Below are 25,910 nucleotides of genomic sequence, written 5' to 3'. Positions count from 1 at the left end.
AATTAATTATTTATTCATCATTAACTGATGATGATAATCTGCTGGTTAAAACTTAAACTTTGTAATTTCAAGTAACTATAAATACATTTTTTCTATGAAATAACTCATATTTTATTATTTTTACAGTCATATAATTTGTTAGTTTGAAACTTTAATATTTGTAAAGCTTTTTGTACTTTCTTTTCCATCAAGAAAAAGTTGAAGGAAGTTTTTATATATAAAGAAATTTACAGACAGCTAATTCTGAATTATATAAATTTTGTGCCCAAATAAATATGTTATTCATTTGTTTAAATATTAATTTTGTATATGACTTATTTTCATTATTTCAAGTAATTATAAATACATTTTTTCTATGAAATAACCTATTTTTCATTATGTTTACAGTCATGTAACGCAATTCTATCAAAAACTAGATTTACAGAGGTTTAATTGGTAATTCTTCATCATTAATTTTGTGGACTGACATGATGATAATTTCTTAGTTTAAAACTTTAATATTTGTAAAGCTTTTTGTACATTCCTTTCCATCAAGAAAAAGTTGAAGGAAGTTTTTATATATAAAGACATTTATATACAAATAATTCTAAATTATATACATTTTTTTGCCAAAATAAATATGTCATTCATCTGTTTAAATATTAATTTTGTATATAAATTATTTTCATTATTTTAAGTAACTATAAATACATTTTTTCTATGAAATAATTCATTTTTGATTATTTTTACAGTCTTGTAACGCAATTCTATCAAAAACTAGATTTACAGAGGTTTAATTAATAATTCTTCATCATTAATTTCGTGAGCTGACATAATAATTTGTTAGTTAAAAACTTTAATATTTGTAAAGCTTTTTGTACTTTCCTTTCCATCAAAAAAAAAGTTGAAGCAAGTTTTTATATATAAAGAAATTTATATACAACTAATTCTAAATTATATACATTTTTTGCCAAAATAAATATGTCATTCATCTGTTTAAATATTAATTTTGTATATAAATTATTTTCATTATTTTAAGTAACTATAAATACATTTTTTCTATGAAATAATTCATTTTTGATTATTTTTACAGTCTAGTAACGCAATTCTATCAAAAACTAGATTTACAGAGGTTTAATTAATAATTCTTCATCATTAATTTCGTGAGCTGACATAATAATTTGTTAGTTAAAAACTTTAATATTTGTAAAGCTTTTTGTACTTTCCTTTCCATCAAAAAAAAAGTTGAAGCAAGTTTTTATATATAAAGAAATTTATATACAACTAATTCTAAATTATATACATTTTTTGCCAAAATAAATATGTCATTCATCTGTTTAAATATTAATTTTGTATATAAATTATTTTCATTATTTTAAGTAACTATAAATACATTTTTTCTATGAAATAATTCATTTTTGATTATTTTTACAGTCTTGTAACGCAATTCTATCAAAAACTAGATTTACAGAGGTTTAATTGATAATTCTTCATCATTAATTTTGTGGACTGACATGATGATAATTTCTTAGTTTAAAACTTTAATATTTGTAAAGCTTTTTGTACATTCCTTTCCATCAAGAAAAAGTTGAAGGAAGTTTTTATATATAAAGACATTTATATACAAATAATTCTAAATTATATACATTTTTTTGCCAAAATAAATATGTCATTCATCTGTTTAAATATTAATTTTGTATATAAATTATTTTCATTATTTTAAGTAACTATAAATACATTTTTTCTATGAAATAACTCATATTTTATTATTTTTACAGTCTTGTAACGCAATTCTATCAAAAACTAGATTTACAGAGGTTTAATTAATAATTCTTCATCATTAATTTCATGAGCTGACATAATAATTTGTTAGTTAAAAACTTTAATAGTTGTAAAGCTTTTTGTACTTTCCTTTCCATCAAAAAAAAAAGTTGAAGCAAGTTTTTATATATAAAGAAATTTATATACAACTAATTCTAAATTATATACATTTTTTGCCAAAATAAATATGTCATTCATCTGTTTAAATATTAATTTTGTATATAAATTATTTTCATTATTTTAACTAAATATAAATACATTTTTTCTATGAAATAACTCATTTTTCATTATTTTTGCAGTCATGTAATCCAATTTTATCAACTAGATGTATAGAACTTTAATTGATAATTATAAATCATTAATTTCATGAGCTGACATGATAATTATTTGTAAAGCTTTTTGTACTTTCTTTTCCATCAAGAAAAAGTTGAGGGAAGTTTCTATTTATAAAGAAATTTTTAGAAATACAATTCTATTTTACAGTGATTTAATTGATAATTATTCTCATTAGATGATATGGTAATAAGGAAATTTATAGACAGTTAGTTTTGAATTATATACATATTCTGCTTTTTCGTTATTCATGTATATGGTAATTTGTTAAGTTTTCATTCCAATATTTTTAACCAAGAAAAAGTTGAGGAAAGTTTTTACATGAAAGAAAATTTTAAGATAACTAATTTCGAATTACTTATCATATACAAGGGCTCTATTAAAAAGTTAAAAGGTTACCAAAATGTTATGTTTTTGGAGAATTTATCATTTTAATTAATACTGTAAATTAATGTTTAGTTAAAAAATCAATACAAATTTGATCGTTGGTATGTGTTGCGTTAAGAAGGTAATAAATCGTTTGGAGCTTTCGGTGGTGTATAAATCCTTAATGTGGTAATTATTAATTAATTAGTTATAGTATAATTTAGGGAGTTTGTCAGATAGGGGATATCCGGCAGTATTCAATTAAGACAAGAAGGTAACAGAATATTGTTTTTGTATTGGGTGTATTCAAAGTGAGCAAGTCGCAGCCGGGGCTTTCTCGAAGTTGAACTTTTGCTCATCTGCTTTGCCCGAATCAGTTCCGACCTTAGCGGGTACAAAGTACACAATGCTAAAACATTACCCCCAAAACCTACGCCAAACATTCTGCCCGCATAAGATGAAGCCAAGCAAAACTATGAACGTGACTGCGAATAAACTCTGTTCAACAAATATTTGTTGCGCTTTCGGCTCCCTGCACCTGTGTGATGCCTTCGCCTTGCTGCTACGCTCGCGCTCCGCAAGACACTCAAAGGTGCACGGGGCCACACAACTTGCCCGAACAAAACCCCCCATTTACTTCGACTTATTATCGCAAATTGTGTTATCGGGGGTTGGGTTTGGCCTTTTTCACGCCGCCGTGATTTGCCAGCCGCAGAGAATTCTTACGGAGGCCCGGGCGTCGGGACGCGACTATCCGGACCGACGGAACCCTTGTAAGTGAGGGATTTTACACTCTCACTTTAAAACATTTCAAACACTCGCTTTTGTTGAAGATCAACTGGGAGGTTTTCCTTTTGTTTTTTTTAAGGAGGCCAATTTTTAGTTCATTTTTAATAATCATCGGGAAAATTAAAATTATTTATGCAAAATTAGGTTTTAGACGTCTTAAGAATCTAAGTAAAATTTTTAGTAGTATATTTATATAAAACAACAGTAAATTAATATTTTTTTGGCAGTTTACATTAAATAAAATATTTAATATATTAAAAAGTTGCTTAATAATGGCCGCCACTGTATATACATATAATTACATATAATATGCATACAGTGGTGGATATTATTATACAAATTTTTTAAAATATTTCACACTCGCTTTTGTTGAAGATCAACTGGGAGGTTTTTCTTTTGTTCTTTTTTTTAAGTAGGCCAATTTTTAGTTCATTTTTAATAATCATCGGGAAAATTAAAATTATTTATGCAAAATTAGGCGTCTTTAGAATTTAAGTAAAATTTTTAGTAATATATTTTATATAAAACAACAGTAAATTAATATTTTTTTAACAGTTTACATTAAATAAAATATTTAATATATTAAAAAGTTGCTATAATAATGGCCACCACTGTATATACATATAGTTACATATAATATGCTTACAGTGGTGGACATTATTATAAGAACTTTTTAATATATTTTAAACACTCGCTTTTGTTGAAGATCAACTGTGAGGTTTTCCTTTCGTTTTTTTAAGGAGGCCAATTTTCACTTCATTTTTAATAATCATTGGGAAAATTAAAATTATTTTAGCAAAATTAGGTTTAAGTATTTATGTAAAATTTTTAGTAGTATATTTTATATAAAACAATAGTAAATTAATACTTTTTAACAGTTTACATTAAATAAAATATTTAATATATTAAAAAGTTGCTATAATAATGGCCACCACTGTATATACATGTTAGCTTACGTCATCACCTTCACCGATGGACCGATGCGACGTGCTCACATCTATTTAGACTAGTTTTGTTTTATAAGCAAATCTGAAGTATTTGTTTACATTTAATATTCGGGGCAGTTCTTAAGAAAGAACCAGGCAGTCAAGCTTTAGATGTCGAGGGTTAAAGTACGTTTGTTGTAATAAAGCGTAGTATTGTGAATTTAGTGTTTTAATCAAACTAAAATGACAGATTAATAGTCGCTAATCTATCATCAGAAGTGGGATAAAGGATATCTTCTCGTGAATTATTTCCGGAAGAAAGGACCTAAAAAAAATATTTTTTTTTTTTTTTTTTGTGTTTCTTTGTGAACGAACAGACAATAGTGAAAAACACAAACGCGCAGTGAGTCCGAACGTTGTGAACATTACCGAAAGTGCATCGGAGAGAGACTAGCAGCAAGAAAGTAACAACAGATTCCAAAAACAAAACATGGAAATTTTATCGACAATGGCCAACGCCCAAACTACTCAAGCAACATTGAAGATGACTGCGCAGAAGGTTTAAGTGTGGCTGCAGCGCAGTTTCGACTTGTAAGATTTAGAAATTGCATTTGAGGAATATGACTTGAATTTGTCAGGAATGGACGAGTGGGTTACGAAATAAATAAAAGAACAACCGAATGCCGTTTGATCTCATAAACTCTCCATCAGATTATCAGAGCGCCATCGTTAAAGCCCTTGGACCACTTAAAGACGATATTACGTTTGTTTATGTTGATGATGTGTTGTGCCCTGCTCGACCCATTCAAGAATGTCTTAAGAATTTAAGAAAGGACATTGACGCCCTTAAATATACAAAAATGTAACTTTTTCTAAACATCTGTGAAATATTTAGGTGTGATCGAAAAAGGACTGGCTGTATATTTTAGACATCTTGTGAAAAACTTTGCAACTTTAACAGCACCGATATCTGCACTGTTACGTGAGGGAAAATCTTTTGAATGGACATGTAAATGTGAAAATGTACGATTGACTTCTTATCCGATTTTCAACATTTTTGATCTGGAATTGTCAACCGAACTACATACAGAAGCAAGTTCGTTAGGATTAGATGTCGCTGTTAGCTGTCGAATAGAAGAAAGTTGAAACAAAAGTATCACGGACCCTTTGAGATAACGCATTGTTAACCTAATGAGAGGTACGCACTCCGAAGGATTGGCAGCCGAGGTAGAACAACAATAGCAGCGCATGAACAGTTACGAACCTGGCCAGATACAGAAATTCTATAAGGTATGATGGATATAGATTTATTTAATAAGATTGATGTGTGAATGTGTGTAAAGGTCCCTACTTTGCAGGCTATGTTTAAAGGTCCCTGCTCGGCAGGCTATTTTTAAGGTCCCTGCTCTGCAGGCTTAGATTGTTGTGTTCTGGGTCTGTGAGACAAGCGGGTAATAGACCTGGTAGTGGTTGAACCGCCTCTGAGCTCCTGGCTAGAATATGGTATCTTTTGATAGCACTTGAGAGTCATGGGTGTAACAGACCTGTTGATGGTTGAGCCGCCTCTGTGCTTCTAGTGGTTGTTAACTGTGCCACATAACAGTCTATTTTGTTAAATGAAATAAGGTTTAGACTTAGTTCTTCGAATATATTTTGAGCTTGTACTGCTGTTATAATGTTTACAGATTACCGGTGTCAGGTGAATCTTTGCAAAACTGTGGAAGGGTCGAGGACGCCCCACATGTCAGGAAGGCCGTGTTAGCTTACGTCATCACCTTCACCGATGGACCGATGCGACGTGCTCACATCTATTTAGACTAGTTTTGTTTTATAAGCAAATCTGAAGTATTTGTTTACATTTAATATTCGGGGCAGTTCTTAAGAAAGAACCAGGCAGTCAAGCTTTAGATGTCGAGGGTTAAAGTACGTTTGTTGTAATAAAGCGTAGTATTGTGAATTTAGTGTTTTAATCAAACTAAAATGACAGATTAATAGTCGCTAATCTATCATACATATAGTTACATATAATATGCTTACAGTGGTGGACATTATTATAAGAACTTTTTAATATATTTTAAACACTCGCTTTTGTTGAAGATCAACTGTGAGGTTTTCCTTTTGTTTATTTAAAGAGGCCAATTTTCACTTCATTTTTAATAATCATTGGGAAAATTAAAATTATTTATGCATAATTAGGTTTAAGTATTTATGTAAAATTTTTAGTAGTATATTTTATATAAAACAATAGTAAATTAATATTTTTTAACAGTTTACATTAAATAAAATGTTTAATGTATTAAAATGTTGCTATAATAATGGCCATCACTGTATATACATATATTTACATATAATATGCATACAGTGGTGGACATTATTATATATATATATTAAGTATTTTAGTAAAGACTACTATATTCTTATTCTATAAAATGTTACATATATTTTTTTGAATTGAGGTGGACATAAATATAGAAACTTTATTTTTGGAATAGGTTTTTAATGATTAAATCCCTATATTTAATTTAACATTAACACTTTGTATAATATTCTTTTTGTTTTATAATTTAGGCCCATCTCCGTAGTAGAGACCTGGCCATTTTCTGAATATACAAGTTTATATTCCTTCAAGTTTCTTGAATTGCTGTGATGAGTTCATTTAAATTTGTAAAACTTTATGACGAATTTGGTTATAAAGGTGAGACCCCATGTTTTCTGAAGGTTTGATGTCTGGAGATTGGGACGGGCAAGACAAAACTTCGGTGCTTTGGGCACTTAATCAATTCGTCAAAATTTTGGATATGTGTTTGGGATCGTTTTCATGTTGAAACACATTTATTAAGAGCATAATTTCTTCAATATATGGAAGCAAATTGTTGTTTAATGTATCCCTATACATAAATCAGTCTAAGGGGGCCTATGTCAGAAGAATTGGCACATAATTACAACATCTACCATGTTTCACTGTAAGTATAACCAACTTTTTGTGTAATTTTGTCCCTGTAAGATGTTTAACATAAACAGAACCATCATTTTTTTATAAATTAAATTTAGACTCGTCACTAAAAATTCGTCGTCTCCACTGTTCCAGTGAATGTGATCAAGCAAGTCAAAATTGGAAATTTTTAGTATAAACCACGGTTTTCTTCAAATGAACCCACATCCACTAACCATCTTCTCACGTCCTTGAAGTAACTTCAGCAAGTCCCATTTTCTCCAGGTTGAAGTTCAGTTGACGATTGACGAGATTGGATTGTTGTTTGGTATTCGAATTATCCATTTAATGACTTTGTTTTAAGTTTTTCGACAAATATTTTCGTAGCTATCACTTGATCAGTTTCTGTAAATAATTTTGTTCATTGAAAAATAAAAAAAGTGGGCAGTTTTTGAAGAATAAGATTAGATTGACCAGTTACATAGAAAAAAAAAACAATTAACATTATAGGTAATGTCATCCAGTTCAAGTAGTACAATTCATTTTTTAATGAATTTTAATAAGTTTCTAAAATTATGGCCATTACTATATATATAATCTAACCAAAAATTCAGTGAGACAAACTAGAGAAATATTTACTCTTATTTTAACATAAATTAGCTGTAAATCCTTTATTTATTTAATAGTTTAGTAATATATCAATAAACCAAAATATATAAATGAAGGTCCATTTACGAAAAACTGTAACAATATATATATATATATATATATATATATATATATATATATATCAATATATATATATATATATATATATATATATATATATATATATATATCTGTAGAACTACAATAAAGTAAGAATAAAAAGGCGAATTTAAAGAATACATAAAACTTAAAGGGTAAAAAAAATGTCTTATAAAATGTAGGTAACACGACAAAGAGCCGGAGCACAGTTTTTAAATTTGATGGTGCTCCTTAAATTTCGTACGTAATATGGAAAGGTTTTGTGATTTAAAAGATGAGTTATTAAAAACATTGGATTTCCCGTGCACGATGATGGGATTTGTCATTTTATTAAAGGAAATGTATGCATATAGGAGGAGAATTGATGGTGTGGTAATAATTGGGGAAGAAAATAAGTTTAAAACTAAAGTGGTAAATCAGCGGCAATTTGCATATTTTTATGAATGACGTGAAGTTAAACTGTGGTCGGATGGGGACAGAGTGGAGCAAAAGGCGGGAGGCGGCAGAGAGCAAGGGAGCGGGATAATAATTCATCACTTGTATGCATTATAATGTATGCAAGATAATGGCAATAAAAAGGAAGTCGTATAAAAAATGCGGCTCTGGTTCGCAGAGGATGCGGAGGTGCGAGATACTTCGGTTATCCGGGGACGGGTGATGGTGGAAGCCTGCCTATAGCATTATTATGAGATATACAAGTGGCGATGGCTGATTGTAAAACGATTTCATAACGAGGATAAAAATATCGATAACATGTAAATTGCAGACCACACCGGAATATGGAATGAATCAAGTGAGCGAGTCGCTTGGCAGGTTTATTGGCTTGAGGAGGAAAGATGGGGTGGTGATAAAATGGTTGTTCGTGGGAACAATGCTTCGACCGTCGAGGGACTTGTACAATTCATGTTGCGGGTTAATTCTGTAACTTCTAAAATGCCACTCGTAGCCGGGACCCGGTCTGCCAACGGGCTCTCATTTATACCATTTACGAATCTCATGTCTCAGCCTCAGCCACGTCACTACGCTACTGCCTCCGTGCCGCTTCCACTGTTCCACTGCTGCTGCCACTGTGCCGTCTCGTCTTTCTCCCTAATCGTCCTACAGGTACTTAACTCATTTCTCTATCCATTAACGGTTTTGTTTATTACTCCTCAACGCACCCAACACCTATTAAATATGTCACGGCTTTAACCTAATCCTACCATTATTATTCACTTTGTCAAATTTATTTTCCCTTAGCAATTAGCCCACTCCACTACACCTTTCCTTATGTTTATTATAAAATCAACGTTTAACGAAAATTAATTATTAAACTTATTACCTAAATAACTGGATAATTTAATCACTTCCGACAACACTAAATCAGCAATTACTGATATTTGAGTTTCAATTAATCAGTCTAGGAGATGTGATGTTTGAAATTAGGAGGTAATATTGCACCAGATACTACTACTGAAATGAAAGGACCTTGTTGCGTTTGACGTAAAGGAAACCAGTTATATAATAAGCTCTTGTAATCGATAGAAATGTCGCATAATTAAAAAAAAGTTTGACAATGGCCCCACTCAAGCAAAATGATCAATTAGAATCATTGTCAGGAAATTTCAGAGGACTCGATATTGATGTGAATGATCAGGGGCTGCGAAAAAAATTAAAATTACAAAACACGTTGCTGAGATAAAATGACAAACAACAATAAAAAGAAGAGAAACACACAAAAATATTGGGACAGGCCAGGAAGTGTATCATAAGATCACAAATTTATCATAGAAAAAATATGAAATAAATTCTTAGGGATGATGTAGTAGTACAGTATATGAGAAAATTAATAATATTTTTTCTATTAACCAGAATTTCAAAAAAAAACTCCACACAAAGTAGTTGAATAGAATTTGAAAAAGATTCTAATAATTCTATGAATTTAAGAAGACAAATAATATAAGAGAGAATCTGAGGAATATTTAGAAACTAAAAATCTTAAGATATTGAATAAGTTAAAGAATGTAGTGAATTCAATGTATTTAAATTATTTAAAAGAGTTATACAATCAATAAAATGTTAATAGAATCCAAATGTATTTAAATAATCTTCAGAAATTAAACAATCTATGGGATGTTAGAAACTCAGGGAATTATTAAATTATTTACAAGAACTATATGATCAATAAAGTCTAATTTAATGAAAAAAACTAAAGAAATTAAATAAGGTTGGCAACATAAATTATTAAAGGTTCCCTAAAATGGTAATGTCTTAAAATTAATTTTAATTTCCTTAAAATATATGGAATTTAAATGATGTAAAATATATAAGGAATTTATATGACTTGAAAACCTATAAGACCAAAACAATTAATAGAATCTAATTACATTAAAAATCCAAACATTCTTCAGAAATTAAACACTAGTACAACTAAAGAATGCAATAAACTCGAAGAATTTAAACTATTTAAAAGAATTTATAGAATCCAGTAAATCTGAGGGATGTAGAAATCTTCAAGAAACTAAAGAATTTAAGTTAGCACGAATCTAAGGGTTGTATATAATGTAAATTAGCCAAATGGATAATTAATTTAATGTAATTTTATTTTTGCTTTAATTTAAGGAAATGTATACAATATATTCCCATATTCTTATGAATATGGTTAGAGATGTCTATTCAGTTTTATTACAATGCAGAATTCGGCTGGTTTAATATAACAGGTGACTTGTACAAAAAAAAGAGAAGTGTTATGTATAAACCTGGCATCATCCATCACTCCCGTGATTTTTCCCGGGACAAGGATCATCTGTTTTCCACGTGTCACACTTTATTATTTGCCCGCAAAATAATAGGTTTTCAATAAAAAATATTTTTACTTTTAGAACATGCCCGATTGTCCCATCAAGATTTGCAACGGTTTGAATATTAAAACTCATTAATCACACTAATTACACAAATGCATCCTGTCATCTGATTAGGTAAAATCGATGGACATTAGTCAATGGAAATTAATTATTTATCTTTTTCGGATCTACATTGTAGATTTCTGGCTACATAAAGCAACGCTTACGTTAAGGTGAGTTACGCTTTACTGTTTTACTCACTTGGTGAAATTACACGTCGTCAATTACTGTCTATCATTCTTACAGAAATATATATAAACCTTGTTGTCGATGAACGCTCAACTATTACCCCAATTAATCTCTACAATGTTTTGTAAAAGTTGTTTTAATTTTCACAAGATACGGTTAAAACTATAATAATAATAACATTAATATTTATATTTAGTCGAATTAAACTTACCCATTATTGAACACAAATGAATAAATCATCTTTTCTTTCATCACAAAAAGTAATTCACACTAATTAATGTATTTACACGTGTTTTATGTTTGATAATATAGTTTTTGTTAACATATTTAAAAATAAAAATGTAAATAAACACAACAAGTTAGGTTAGGTTATGGTTTTCGGAAACCACGACAGCTCAGCAGGTCGACGGCGAACAAGTGAATTAACAATGTCTTCCATCACAGAAAGTAATTCACACTAATTAATGTATTTACACGTGTTTTTATGTTTGATAATATAGTTTTTGTAAACATATTTAAAAATAAAAATGTAAATAAACACAACTTAGGTTAGGTTATGGTTTTCGGAAACCACGACGGTCCTGCTGGTCGACGGCGAACAAGTGAATTAACAACATAAACAACACAAACGAATTTGGAGGGATACAACACGCGTCTCCGGTTTAATCTTAGTTTTTCGCCAATTTCACGGGTTTTCTTTATTAATTACATTTCCTAAATGTATCATGTGATGTTTTATGTTTTCTCCGACTGACGCGAGTGATTTTCGTCGCAAAATTTCAAGAAATTCCTAATAATTATTGTTGCGAACGTTTTTTAGGTTAGAAATATTGTTTTGGCAGGTAGGGTATTATTATTATTACAATTGGCATAATTGCTTTCTAGTACTTAACCCAATTTTCTGACTACCAATGTTTATATATAAATTAAATGAAACATATGGTAATTTACAAGTTTGAAATCACATTTTAATAATTGTCTATGAATTTGTTATGACTGAACTAATAAACACTAAAAATATATTTATTTAATTAATAATATATTTAAAATAAGATTTTAAAATAATTTGAAAAACAGACAAACATTTTTCTATCAATTGTAAAGCACAAAAATATTTACACATTTAAGACAAATTGTCATATTTGTGGGTTCAACATCAAAATCTATAGGGTATTTTTTAGATATGAAGATTGAAGAAATCATATTCATCATCAATATCTACAATTCATCTATATTAGTAGTTTTTGGTGTATTAATGAAGACTTCATCTCGTTCCCTAAGTTTTCAATTGGATTTAGATCCCCACTTTGTGCTGGTCAATTGGGAACCTCAACAAGTATCTTTGAATCAAATTTGAACAATTTTGGACTGGCTTTGGATCATTATCATACATAAAATTTCATGTAACTGGTAAATTATCATTGGTAAATGGTATTACATCTCCCATGATATCTCTATACATAGAACAGTCCATTTGCCAGGCCAAGAAAAGGAACTCTAAACCATAACGTTACCTTGACTATGTTTCAAAGTTTTTGTAGTGTATCTAGGGTCCAAACAATTTGGAGGACGACGAACGTATAGTTTTCCATCTGATCCTATTCTACTGAACTTGGATTCCAAAGGACTCAAGCTAACATTCTGGAGGATAATTAATATATTTTTGAGCAAACTTTAATCTTGTTCGACTATTCTTTTTTGACACACTGATATTGTATGACTCAATTAAATAATTTTTTTATTTCTAGGATTTCTTTAACTCATTCTTCCAATTTGTTTGTCAAAAGCAAAAAAAAGTATAGAATATTGAAATAAATTTTTTATATTGACTGGACAAAATTTGAATTAAATCATTTTATGAAATATCTTACAAAATGTTTAATTTTAAATATTGTGCAATATTATTAATTTTGTACTCATTTTTTTAAGCCTTTAAACCGATTATCTAAAAATAACTACAATAAATAAAATAAAAATTGCAATGTTGAAACCACATGTTTATATTGTTGTCTATAAATTTGTTTTGGCCACAGTTGTGAAAGATAAATTGATATTTAAAATTAAAATATTTAAATAAAAATTTTATTTTAATTTAATGGACATTCAATAATTTTTTTTAAGATTTAGTGGTATTTGGGAAACATTTCAATATAGTTTGTAACGACAACTAATTGACAAATAATTGTTGATTATAATTATGTTTATTGTATAAAACAAAAGTCATTTTAAGGAAAAAACGTAGCTGAAAATTATAAACGCAAGCTGAAAACCATTATATTTGTAGAAATATTGAATTGTTGGAGCGTACTAAAACATAATCGAAAGTGCAATAATTGGTATAAAAATAATTTCCTTGTGAAAAATATATTCTAGTGCACGTCAAATTTTCTCATAAGCAATTTATATATCGATGGATATTAAGGTAGAGAACAAATACCATAAAATAAATTCTCGCCGCTATAAATCAAGCTTATAATGGCTTGCCATTGAATTTCTAGTGGACACTCTACTGCAATTGTAAATGACCACACAATTTTCAATTCATATTTCATTACATTCATAAATATACTACACGCCACAGAATAAGCATCGTCAGGACTGTATTGAATTAATGAGATGTTTTTTTTTTTTTTTATTTTGTTAAATGTTTTACAACTGTGCTTTTTAGTATACCGGCTTTTTGTTCTTGTTTGTTGCACTGACACTTTATAAACGGTGCCGTATACGCTCTCCATTAAAGTTTCCCTTAAAAGAGACAATATAAGAAGAAAGCTACCTTTATATGTTGCGGGTTTTTCTTTCGAGGTTTTATTAACCGTGTATAATATAGGTTTAAAAACAGACAACCTTTTATACAACTTTTTCCTAATTCATTATAGTCCGTGGAATAGCTTTATTATCTTCCTGTCCTTTATTTTTGTTAGTACTTTCGTTAATTATGTTACATTGTACAGTGCGACGATTTTTAGTTCACGTCCTCTGAATAATTTTCATTCCGATAAAGATAAATAATAATTACATGCTGAGAATCTCATAATTTACGCTTATCCCCCGTATTTTAAATCGTACAGTGAAATATTATCGTGTGTACATTTACAGTTATAGTTCCAATCCACTTTAAATTAAATACCAAACCATTATAAAAGTGATTTATTGTTTGCAGATTTTATTTTATGATGTTTGCGTTCATGTTTGATTAAAAACAGCATTTTAAAGAATGCCGTAACTGTTCTAATCAGGATTATGTTGTATAATAAAAGAATGTTAACAATGGAAATTAGGATAAAATGTAAATGGGACTGAAGACATTAAAAAAAATTAAAAATTCAAATTAGGAGCAACAAATACGTTAAAGTGTTGTTTGAACAGAAACAAAATTGCCAAAAAGAACAAATAGAATTAGGTTTTGAACATGTGTACAATCTTAAAAAAAAACAGAGATCATAAATCTAAATCAATACGTCAGTGAATTTGAAAAATTTCTAAAATTTAAAAAGGATACAAAAGATTTTTGGAGGATTTCAGGAATCTTTAATAGTTTTGTACAATATTAAAAACCTAATAAACTGAATCTGAAAAGTTTGAATATCTAAAAAACTAAACAATAAATCTAAAATTTTTAAAAAAGCCAAATAAAGAAATCAAAAATCTGAGTAATTTGTAAGATCTACATATTTAGAGAATATTAGAAATTCAAAAAATATTAAAGATCCTAAGACTAAAGAATTTAATATTTAAGATACAGATTAAAATATCTAATAAAAAATATTAAGACCTTTAAGTATATAGTATATTTTAAAGATAAAGATATATCAAGAATCTTAAGGAACTAATTATATAAACAATCTAAAGTAGTCAAAATGTTTAAAATATCTTACCTTAAGATATTTAAAAAATTTAAAATATCTAAAATATTTATTTAAATGATATTAAAAACAAATATATTAGTAATTCAAAGAATATAAAGAAAACAAAAAGTCTCAGTAATTTGGGAAATCTTATAGTTTAAAGAATATAAGAAATTAATTATTAAATTAACTTCAAATTGACTAAAGATTTTAATATCTAAGATACAGATTAAAATTTCTAGTAAAGAATATTAAGACCTTTAACTAATTTTAAAAATCTAAGATATCTAAAGAATCTTAAGCAACTAAGAATATGAAGAATTTAAAGTAATCAAATAAATGATGAAGTTACAAATAAAAATTTCTAATAAAGAATATTAATTTTAAAAATCTAAGATATATTAAAAATCTTAAGGAACTAAGAATATAAAGAGTAAAGATCCAAAATATTTAAAATATATAAAATACTTAAATGATCTTAAAAATAAATATATTAATAATTCAAACAAATATAAAGAAACAAAAAATCTGAGTAATTTGGGAAATCTATTAGTTTAAAGAATAAAATTTAATAAAATTTTAAAAATACCAATACTCCAAATTGACAAAACAATTTAATATTTAAGATACAAATTAAGATGTTTAATAAAGAATATTAAGACTTTTAAGTTACCAATTTTAAAAATTTAAGATTTACAAAGAATTTTAATGAACTAAGAATCTGAAGTAATCAAAATTAAAAATATCTTAAGAACCTTAGATTTTTAAAGAATTTAAAATATCTAAAATATTTAACTGATTTTAAAAATAAATATATAAATAATTCAAAGACTATAAAGAAACCAAAAAACCTAATTTAATTGTATTTTGGAAAATATACAAATTCAAAGAATATAATATTTAAAATAGATATGCGGATATAAATATCTAATAAGGAAGAATCTAAATTAAGAAATTTAAAAATTCTAAACATATAAAAAGTTAAGAAGGTAAGAAGTACTAAAGCAATTAAATTAATATTCTAAACAATTTAAAGAATCTAAGTCTTAATAATGTAAAAAATACAAAAAATATAAACAATTTAAAGTTTCTGACTTGAAATTTTTAAACAATCCATTCAACGAAAACAGTTGAAAATAATAATAAATTAAAGAATATAAACAATATAGAAAACTTTGGAAACGTCTAATAGTTACCCTCAAGAACTTTCAAATACAAATTAATAAAATATATTAATTACTTAGATATTTCAATTACAACAAAACGTGACAAGATAATGACTAGTCTGAAATTACATGATGTATATATAAAATAACACAGGACATTTTAAATGAGAATAATGTTAATAATATATATAAACTGTGACAGAATGATGATTAATATGCAAAACTAATTTTAATATATTCAATATTTCGTCATTTGAACAATCCAGAATGAATATAAGTAATAATTTTGCCTGAATGGAACACTACTAAATTGAAATTTACATATTTACTGAATTATTTATAACAAAAATTGAAAATATATTTAATTTTGTTTAAAAACATAGGTGTTTCAGAACTTGAACAGCTGTTCAAATAATATGTTAAAACTGCTACGATTATGCATTGATTATATAAAATTTCCATTTCACCACTTAAAGTCAACAAACGCACCTCGGAAGCTGTCTGTTATTTCAGACAAAATTTCAAACATCAGCCCGCCGCGTTTTATATTAGCCCCGACATTTTGAGTTGTATTAAAAATAAAATTTGCAAATGCACATTTCACCGCGATCGAAAACTAAGCTGACATCCTCTGTGTGTCTCTGCGAGGGAGGGGGTTGTACGTCAACAAATCGTAATAAATACATTCGGAGGCGAAGGAATTCCTGAATATTGTAGGCATTTCGTTGATTTAACCCAAGGAATTCTGTCCAGTTGACAGGATACGTTAATTGACATGCAGTTGTGGCTATTTCTGCAATAGCTGGACAATAATGCTTTAAATGCGGAATGTCCAGGCAAGAAGACAAAACTTGCACCATTAGTACGTTTATTTAAGGACCGCTCCTTTTATTTAAGCACCCACTAATGCCGCATTGTTCCGCAAATAGTTTTGGCTCAATAAAAATGACACTCGCGTTTTATTTTATTATTATTTTATGGTAATTCTTCGGCTATTTTGACGAAATTCGATGTTCATTTCAAATGTTTTCAAGACTTCCACTCGTTGTTAACTAGAGTACTGAAAGGGACATCAATCTGATATTTTGGTTGTGTTTTATCTGACCAGTAATTTTATTTAAACGTTTACAGCTCTAGAAGGTCACTATTTTAAATTTAAATTACTTTTCATAAATATAAACAACATTGAATTTCTTGTAAAAATTTGAACACATTTTATTCGGTTCATTCTTAATTTATCTGTTGTTTAACAACGTAAAATACCTCAAAGAAGACTTTCTTCTGAAGATTTTGCTGCTATAATGGAAATTTTTGAATATGACAATCTGAGTCAACAACAAGTGGCCCTATATTTGGGTGGTGGTTGACAATGAGCTACAACCAGAAGACAGGACTGTTTCCTGATTATTTTTGCAAGAAGAAATCCAACAATCTCTACATACAAGGTTAAATTAAATGACACAGATTTAATCATTAAAAATTCCTTTCAAAATTAAAGTTTCCACATTTATGTCCAGATCAATTCAGAAAAATATATGTAACATTTTATTGAATAAGAATATAATAGTTTTAATAGTACTGGATAAAACAGCAACAGTAAATTAATATTATTTTAACACTTCACATTAAATAAAAGAATTAGCTAAGATGGCTAAAATACTTAACATTTTAAAAAGTAGCTCTAATAATAAACTAATACGTGTATAAACAAAAAATAATTCTCTGTGACATCCATAACTTATTGCTTATTTCAATAAATTTGCGGGTGACAAAAGTAATTATCGCATTCCTTCCGTTTTTCATCCTTTTTTCTTTGCGTTTAAGATAAGCGTTAAGACACAGCCATTATTTACTTTATGTATTTGGTGACATTTATGGCATAACGTGTGCAATTCGTCCATGATGAATGTGTCACTACGGGCAGTTTTTAAAATGCTATATGCGATGCGTCACATTCCCTTATCCGTTGTGCATACGAAAATTTCTAAACATGATCCGTATTCGAAAACAACTTTTATACGTCTTTTTTTCTGTTAAAGAAGTGTACAATGTTAAAAATGTACATGCTTTTTGATAAAACACCGACTGAATATAAAACGTGTATGACAATATTTAATTTTCTGTATTCGCGTTAAATGAAAAAACATTTCCTGAGTTAAGCTAAACAAACCGTTTTAATTGGATTTAATCCATATACTGATTTTTAATATTACCGGCTGTCCAGTGCCTGGTGCACCAATGAAATCACCATTCAATATCACTATTACCACAAGAATAAAAAAGATTGTATTTTAATAAATATTCAAAACCACAACCAACAGTACAAAGCATACAAAAATAAATAATTCTTTTGTCTTAACTGATGTACAATCACTTGTTAATAGTTAGTGGCGCATCCACCACAACCCTAACTTGAGGCGCATCCACCATAATCTTAACTGGAGGCGCATCCACCAAAAACCCAAAAACCGTTTTAAATTCCGCATAGATCTGAAGTGATAATGAGAAAATTTAAGATTTAAATAAATTGATAGGTTCTTAGATGAATGGGGATGGGTATTAAAAGAATGCGAGGTTTATTCATGACTTTTTTTCCGGGATTTTCGGCGGATGATAAAATTTGTTGAAAAAGTAAGTAGCCGACAAGTCGATAAATCTTTTTTTAAGCTCGCAGATTTAGCGAACCCGTTTACACATGGATATAATTTTATATTATAATAAATGTTGCGTACGGTGTGCGTAGAAAAGAACGTGGGTTTATTATACAACAAGGGCGACTTTGTTACCCTTATACCTAACTACTTGTTATGCATTACATACCATTCATTTTGTGTATGTAACTAAAAGCACTTGAATTTTTCATCAGGCGTAGAAAAATGTTAGTTGTTATATCTCATACATATATAGTATGGAAATTATTCTAGATTAAAAGAAAATAGTGAAAATTAAATTTTTACATCCGACAAGGAAATAACTATAAACCTTCATAATCTCCAAGCTCCCACATGAGAAAATATCATTACATTAATCAGATATTCCGTAGATGTTTCGCTTAAGGTCTATTCCTTAAATTGCTGCCTTTACGACAACTAATGTATGCTAAAATTATAATAAATAATGATGCAAATACAAATATTGTTTTACTTCTAGAAATTATATTATGAGTATATTTTTAGAATGGAAAAGCTCTCTTAACTTTTCGTTTATATATAAGTCGATTTTAATGAGTAATAGTACAAAAGAAAATTCCTAAAAATATTACATATTAATAAATTTGTGAAATGTCAAAAATATCTCAAAATACGTGCATTATTTTCTCAATTGGGACCACTCAGTTATAAATTTTTAAAGATGTTTTAGCAAGCATTAAACTGATGTTCAAAAGTAATATGGTAAATCAGATATTCTCAAATATTTTTAACATTTTGTTCCATGTTTTACTTTGTCAGAAGATGTAAATTTATCTGAAAAATATAACGTCTATTCCTACAAAGATTTATCAATATTAAAGGGTATAAAATTCAATGATACACCTATTCTTTTAAAAAAGTGATCCATCTCAGTTTTATATGATCTTTCACTATTAAAAATAATAGTAGACCTCAGTTGTGTCATTATTCAGAATTCCTTGTAATAAAGAAAACAAAGGAATAACATATTAGAAATATCTAGAAATATCAGGATTAGTTTTCTCAAGTGGCACCACTCAGATATAAATTTTTAAAGATATTTTAGCAAGCATTAAACTGATGTTCAAAAATAATATGGTAAATCACATATTCTCAAATATTTTTAACATTTTGTTCCACGCTTTACTTGATCAGAAGATGTAAATTTATTTGAAAAATGTAACGTCTATTCTGACATAGATTTATCATTATTAAAGGGTATAAAATTCAATGATACACCTATTCTTTTAAAAAAATTATCCATCTCAGTTTTATATGATCTTTCACTATTAAAAATAACACTAGATCTCAGGTGGGTGTTTATTCAGTTTCTTGTGATAAAGGAAACAAAGGAATAACATATTAGAAATATCTAGAAATATCAGGATTAGTTTTCTCAAGTGGCACCACTCAGATACAAATTTTTGAAGATATTTTAGCAAGCATTAAACTGATGTTCGAAAGTATTATGGTAAATCACATATTCTCAAATATTTTTAACACTTTGTTCCATGCTTTACTTGATCAGAAGATGTAAATTTATTTGAAAAATATAACGTCTATTCTGACATAGATTTATAAATATTAAAGGGTAGAAAATTCAATGATACACCTATTCTTTTTAAAAAAAATACTCATCTCAGTTTTATATGATCTTTCACTATTAAAAATAATAGTAGATCTCAGTTGAGTCAATATTCAGAATTTCTTGTCATAAAGGAAACAAAGGATTACGATATTAAAAATATTTAGGACTATCAGGATTAGTTTTCTCAAGTGGTACTACTCAATTATAAATTTTTAAAGATATTTTAGCAAACACTTAATTGATGTTCAAAAGTAATGTGGTAAATCACATACTCTCAAATATTCGATCAGAAAATGTCAATTTATTTCGAGGGTGTAACGTCTATTTTGACATAGATTTATTAATATTGAAAGATATAAAAATCAATGATACATTTATTTTTGAAAAAAATACCTTACTCAGATTTTTATGATTTTTCAATTATAAATATTAGATATATCTATGAACATTTAATTAAAGATACTTTAATCATCATTTCTAATTATTGAAATAATATTTGAAAGGAAAAAAAAAATGTTTACACAAAAAAGCTAATTTTAAAATAAAAATGTGTAATTGAAAAAATTTTAATTAATTAAATAAATGATATTTGACGTTGTTTCGTTTGTCACGTAGTTTCAATAAAGTTGATTGTTGATTGTGGCGTCTGATAAATAACCGTCCGGTAAATTTATCGTTAACATGTTCCGCCAATTCAATTTGACGTGTAGGAAACGGATAAAGGATATTTTTTATTGGGTGAAAAATTCCGAAACAGTTGTCATGTTTGAAGACCAAAATGCGAGTGAAGCTTAATTTTACGGTCAAATATCGCACTATACGGGATCGAAAAATGTTAGGGTATAAATAAAATTGTTCATCTGGGACAAGTCGTCGCAGTAAATGGCCTAAGGTGGTACAAACGGAGCTTTCCAATGGTTTTATCTGAACGCTCTTGTAGACTACAACTTGATTTATTGCGCCCTGATAAAATCTTACTAGTTACACTTTACAGAAATACTGTCTCCATCTTGATCATCAATAATAAATTGCGTTTTCTATTCTTCTCACGTTTGGCCTTTTCGCGAATTATACGAACTCCACTCGATCTTTCGATAAAAAAAATATTTTTTGTAATCAAATTTTAAATTTTGTTTTTAAACTAACAGGCGGAATACGAAATTCGGCTAATGGGTTTCACGATTTAATCATTCAAGACATAGTCAAAATCCGTACAGATCACAATAAGATTAACTGAATTTATTGTAAATGTTTTATGGAAATTGTATTATATCTTGGTATGTGTCCGACACATACGATCCAGAATTTCAGGGGACGAGGCCTTTGTATATTTGCATATAAATTATTCGGATTTTCGATGAATATAGATTAGGTTTTATTACATATTTTAAAAAATTATTATCATCTTAGGTTCGTCACAGTTTCATACATAAACTATCAAATCTGAAACTAACAACCATCCTTAATTAAAATAGTTATACTAAATTGCACACCGAAATGCATACTTTATTAACAACGATTTTAACAGTTGAAAGATGAATACATTCGTAATAATACTGATTTGTATAATGGTCATTCGTAATTATGATAACGAGGAATCACAGCTTGTGGTTAAGCTTTCAGTTTAATGTAGTGAAATTACATGGCATCGATCCATCCTCATACGGTCATAATTTTGCGGTGTATTAATTTTATATGATTAATTGAAGCCGCTTGCTTGTCTAGGATTTTGATACATTCTATCGTTTCACCTCGACTCGCAGTTAATTATTTCATCGTTATTAATTTATTTATTGATTACACGTACGCATATCTGGAATAATTTAATAATTCTTATGTTTTCTCATTGTCAAAGGGTCTTAATTATCGTCGGCAAGTTAGTTATACGATTTACCTTGCACTAAAATTGTAAATTGGATTACATAATTTTATTTGAAATAAAAATTTACGTTTGTTTATCTTTTTCAACGAAATTGTTGTATACTCTAAAATTTAGAATTAAAATAAAAATTAATCAAAATATATTTTTTGAGTACACGTACACAACAAATTTATTGATTGAATATGAAATAAATTGAAACTGAAATATTTATTAATTTTGATGTATTTGTGAGAATCATGAATTTTTAATTATTATAATATTTAATAATTATACATTCCAGTTTAAAATACAAAAAATTTAAAAGGTATATTACATATTTTATTTTACTACTTTTTGTTAGAAAAAAACTAGAATGAACAATATTATTTACCATTATTTACCAATTTTGGTCAAAATAGTTTTATCAATTAACTCATTTAATATTTCACTTAAATATAATTAATTATCTGTGAGATTAGGGTTGAATTTTTTTAATTAAAAACTTCAAATTCTAAAACAACTATATTTAAGTGAAATTATTTACTAAAGTAATAACAAATGCAGTACAATATTTTTATTAAATATACGTAATGAACTATTTATAGGGTAAACTATGAGATATTATACTGAAATTTTATTTTCTGTGTATTTTTGAGTGTTATGAATTTTTATTACTGACATTTTTACATTTGAAATTATATTTCCTTCAATTTCAAATACATAAAAGTGAATGGTATTAAAAAAATACAATAATTTATTTTTGAGACTTTAAATATATAAGATAAAATTTACTTTTAAATACCAAAAAGCAGAGAGATATTAAAAACTTATTTTATTTAAATTTTCCTAATTTTCTACTTTTATAAAAATTACCTAAAATTAAAATAAAAATTAATCAAGTAATTAATAAAATATTTAATAATTATGCGTTTCCTTTTCAAATTCAGAGTTATTACTAATTTTACTATATTTCTCCTAATTTTTTGTAAGAAATTTTATAATTGTTTTAATAAAATTTTTGATTACCTAAATATTTTTTATTTTATATACCATTAAATTAAGTAAATAAATTAAAACAAATTTTAATATATTTACATAATGAACTTATTGTTTGGTTATGAAATAAATTTTAAACTTATTTTTTAGGTATTTTTGAGCCAATTTTTAATAAATAAAATATTTATCAATTTCACTATAAAAAATTGAGGTAGTATTAAAACCATTTACTAAAATTTTCCCAACTTTTTATTTAAAAATTCTTAATATGTTTTATAAATATTATTTACAATTAATTATGCATAAAGCATAATTATTAATATATTTTTATAAAAATTACCAAAAGAGAGGTATTAAAATTTTTATTCTATTAAAATTTTCCTAATTTTTTTTAACTAAATATTTTTTATATTTTGAATATATTTGCATAATGTATTTTTGAGCCAATTTATATAAAATATTTAATAATTATCTAATTTACACTAAAAAAATAATAATAAAATAGGAGTAGTATTAAAATCATTATTTTATTAAAACTTTTCCAACATTATTTGAAATTTTGTATAAAAATGTGTTAAACATGTTTTATAAATATTATTTACGATTAATTATGCATAAAACGTTTATTCTTTTTGATCAACAATTTTAATTACAAAACAAACTCTTTTTTTTTTTGTAAAATAATAAAATACATTTTCTTTATTTTCAAATACAAAAACATGAGTGATATTAAAAAATATAATTATATACTTTAATTTTAAATACAAAAAATTATAGAAATTTTATTAAAATTTTCCTAATTTTTCAATTATTAATCTACTTTTATAAAAATTACCTAAAATTAATATTGAAATCCATCAAATTTTTACTAAAATATTTAATATTATACATTTCCTTTTCAAATACACAAAAAAGAGAGGTATTAAAATTTTTATTCTACTTTACTTTATTTTTATATTTTACTTTATATCTTTTATCTAAATATTTTTTATATTATTTAGTTAAAACATATTTTTGAATATATTTACATAATGAATTTATTGTTTTGTTTTAAAATTTTAAATTTATTTTTAATGCATTTTGAGCTAATTTTTAATAAATAAAATATTTAGCAATTATTTATTTTACTTTCAAAAAAAGATAGTATTAAAACCATTATTTTACTAAAAATTTCCCAACTTATTATTCGAAAATTCTAAAATTTTGTGTAAAAATGTGTTAAACGTGTTTTATAAATACTATTTACAATTAATTATGCATAAAACGTTTACTCTTTTTAATCAACTATCTTAATTCGAAAACAAACTTCTTTAAGTAAAATAATGAACATTAAATTGGATTTATTATCAAATTTTATTTTGAAATTTAAATTTTTATGTATTTTTCAGTATTAAAAATTTTTATAATTTAAAATGTTTCACTTACAATTATATTTTCTTCAATTTCAAATATAAAAAAAATTGTTTTAATAAAATTTTTGATTACCTAAATATTTTTTCTATTATTTACTATTAAATTAGTTAAAATAAATTTTAATCTCAAATATAAAAAAAATTCAAATAAATTCTTTTAGTTAAGAATAAATTAAACTAATAAATAATAATTATATATTTAATACTTTTCAATTGATTCTATTATTCCTACCCATGATTTAGAGTTCATATGATAATTATATAGAAATATTTAATAATAAAACAGTACGAATATTGACGTAACATAGTTTAATGTTTTCTCACATACTGAAAAGGGTACGTATTAAAACTTGATGGGGACAAGCGACAAGAGAATAGAAAAAAACTTGAAAAAAAAAAGAAATCAATGCAATATTGCTCACTTATTGTTAGGACAGCATTGACAAAGGCACGAGAGCGGTTTTATGCACGAGATTCGTATTTAGCCGTATCAGAAAAAAAGCGTATAAAACCAAGATAGCAATAATATCTGATTTGTGACAGAAGCAAATGTGATACGATGTAAATCAGGAAGAGCATTTTGAATGGTGGCGTACAGCATCAATATGTCAGTTGGATGTAGCGTATCCACTTAGTTATTTGTTATGCATTCAAACCCCGATTTTGAAGAGGTTACAATCTGAGATCTTGGCTGTGCCACAGTGGGTATGACTTAGCTAGTGTTTGCATTATGTATTTCCTAAATCCCGTCACCAGATGGCACATATACACACACCTAATATAAAGGAATTTTCCTTAACTTCCAGACGGAATCCGCAAAAAACGACTTTATATGAATATTCTCACTTTCGCTTTACATAAAAAAATAGATTCCGAATTGGCGACAAAATCCGCGTCCCCATTTGCAAGTTAAATCGCTTTACACCTCAATACCGAAGGAACAACACGTTTTTTCTCCTTCCTGCTGTGTGTGTGTGTGTGGACAAAGCGCAAAAGTCGGTGTTTCGAAAAATAGGTTACACACATTCGGGCGAGCTTAAAAAAAAACGCCATCAATCTATAACGGGCGCAAAATACAAAATAATCTGCCATTCCGGGCACGGCATTAATTTGATAATATTAATTATAATGGATCGTGTGTCTGCGTTCCCCCAATTTTTTTTTTTTTTTCATCCCCCATCATCGCCCACCGCCTCGATCGCATCAATAATATTAATTCGACCGGCACATGTAGCTCCTAATGAAATGTATGATAATACCGGTCATTAAAATCCATGTGTTACTTCGTAGATCCGATTAGCGCAACCTGAATATCATTATCACCGGAATTTGTCAAACGTAGGATAGGTGTCATCAACTTAATATGCGATAAATCACCACCGCTCGAGTTTAACCGATTTATTTTC

The 25,910-nt window shown here is 27.3% G+C and overlaps 1 protein-coding gene across 3 annotated transcripts in view; it reads left to right on the top strand.

Annotated features, from left to right (window-relative positions):
• LOC109596383 (neurotrimin) overlaps positions 1 to 25,910 on the top strand; it is a 301,564-nt gene that overhangs the window by 51,381 nt on the left and 224,273 nt on the right. Inside the window, exon 1 of one of the 3 annotated variants that reach the window (XM_049961123.1) lies at positions 11,603 to 11,806. The exons of the other annotated variants lie outside the window; for them this stretch is intronic. The gene's annotated coding sequence lies outside the window, so the exon portion shown is untranslated. Of the gene's footprint in view, positions 1 to 11,602; positions 11,807 to 25,910 lie in introns of those variants that run through there. 3 annotated transcript variants of the gene reach the window in all.

The sequence above is a fragment of the Aethina tumida genome, chromosome 1, assembly GCF_024364675.1.
Source record: "Aethina tumida isolate Nest 87 chromosome 1, icAetTumi1.1, whole genome shotgun sequence".
In the NCBI taxonomy this organism is placed as follows: Eukaryota; Metazoa; Arthropoda; class Insecta; order Coleoptera; family Nitidulidae; genus Aethina; species Aethina tumida.
Note: the sequence above shows the minus strand (reverse complement) of the source record. Positions and strands in the feature narration are given on the sequence as shown.